This window comes from Microtus ochrogaster, chromosome 8 (genome assembly GCF_000317375.1).
Source record: "Microtus ochrogaster isolate Prairie Vole_2 chromosome 8, MicOch1.0, whole genome shotgun sequence".
Taxonomy (NCBI): domain Eukaryota; kingdom Metazoa; phylum Chordata; class Mammalia; order Rodentia; family Cricetidae; genus Microtus; species Microtus ochrogaster.
This window is the reverse complement of record NC_022015.1, coordinates 66373496-66375706: the sequence shown is the minus strand read 5'-3', so window position 1 is coordinate 66375706 and position 2211 is coordinate 66373496.

Below are 2211 nucleotides of genomic sequence, written 5' to 3'. Positions count from 1 at the left end.
TTCCAGATCACAACTGTCTGTAAGTCCTGTCCCAAATGTTCTGATTCCCTCTTCTGGCCTTTCTGGGCACTGTATGCATGTGATGTACAAACATACATGGAGGCAAAACAATCATACACATAAAATAAAAATGAGTTAAAAATCTTCAGAAAAGAATAAAGAGGTAGAGAATATCTAAACCAAAGTTTAGACAAATATCCAAGTTTTTCACAGAAGAGATATTTTAATATCTTTGTGTGCTTTGCTAGTTTCCAGTCCCCTCCCCCAAGCAAATTTATTATTTCACCAAGAACTTTTTTTTTAAGTAACCCTCCTGGCTTCATTAAAATGCTTACAATCCTTCAATCTTTTCAACTTCAGATACACCTTTTGTTCTTCTATCCCTCATCCTGTGCACTCAACTGGCCACAACATCTACCATTATTCCTTCAACTATTAAATTATTTCTCTCAGTTCCCAACACTGCCTGCCATCTGTCCTGATGAACTCCGCACTGCCCCTTCTGCCTCCAGCCATTCTTGTCTTTCTACATTTCACTAAGCAGAAAATATATCACTAAAACACTACACAAAGTGTCTTCTTTTCAAAACAACAGTGGACACGTAATAAACCTTACTAAGAGCCAGAAATGACGCCGAACCCTTTAAACACACAATCTACACTGATTTTCATATCCTCGCCGAACCAAAATACCACCCTGTATTTTAGAACTCTCCTTTAGCACGAACCAAACACCAAAGCCTAGCTTCCAAGAACATTGCTAGTCTACCCTCAGGTTCTCTCAGCAACCTTTCCCTTACTACTCATATTTTAAAATTCTGAATTCAGAGTAAGTATTAAAAACACAACTTTGCTATTTTACCACCAACATCATCCATAATCTCCCACCATTATCTCATATTTACCATAGCATTTTGTTGCTTTGGGTTACATAATATCAGTACATATTTACATTTTTGCAAACATCAATAACAGATCTTAAAGCATGGGACCCATAGGTTTCCAAATACCATCTACTTAGGGTGTATGGTAAAATACATTAGTGCTATTATTTTATATACTCTGTGATGGAGGTGGGTATTGTATCTTATCTGTTACTTTCATTGGTTAAGTAATAAAGAAAACTGCTTGGCCCTCTGATAGGGTAGAATTTAGATAGGCGTAGTAAACAGAACAGAATGCTGGGAGAAAGAAGGTAAGTCAGGGAGTTGCCATGATTCTCCCACTCCAGACAGACACAGGTTAAGATCTTCCCTGGTAAGCCACCTCGTGGGCTACACAGATTATTAGAAATGGGTTAGATCAATATGTAAGAGCTAGCCAATAAGAGGCTGGAACTAATGGGCCAAACAGTGTTTAAAAGAATACAGTTTCTGTGTAATTATTTCGGGTAAAGCTAGCCATGCAGGCAGCCAGGTAGCGGGAAGTGGCCCACCACTAGCCGCTCATACCACAACAACTCTGTCTTTCCAACTAGCTAGCCTTTGAGATAAGGAAGCAGTTTTTACAAATCTGTTTTCCTAATGACTGCCCCACCCAGAGCAAGTATTTATTTGATGGGTGTTTGTATCTTTTAATATTGAGTTATAATTGCTTACTTGAGATTTTCCATCAGGCAAGTTTTCAGTCCTGTGTTGTTTCAATTTCAGGTGATGTGACCTAGTTATAGCATATATTTTGTCTTTATGGTCTCCAGTAGCTGGTGACCGCAAAGCAAACAAGGAAAGCTTTGATTGAATGAAAAATAGGCACACATATCAAACCAGAAGCTACTTCCCATAGAACCATGAGCAGAGGGATAGAAGCTGAAGCATAGAAACGCAAGCACTGCCCATCTCCAAGCCCTCGTCAACTTGCAGAGTCCCAATCTGTGCTTCTCTCCCTCATGTGTAAAGCAAAGCATGTGTTGGAGAGATGGAGTCTTACACTTCCATTGCTGTGCAGAGACACCGTGAGCAAGGAAACTTATAAACTTATATTTAACTGAGGGCTTACTTACAGTTGCAGAGGGTGAGTTCATGACGATCATGGCAAGGAGCTCAGCAGCAGACAGGCATGGTTCTAGATCAGTAGCCGAGAGTTCACATCTGATCCACAAGTTACAGGCGGCAGGTAGTGGGGAGATAGAGATGATAGGTAGATAGGTAGATGATAGATAGATAGATAGATAGATAGATAGATGATAGATAGATAGATAGATAGATAGATAGA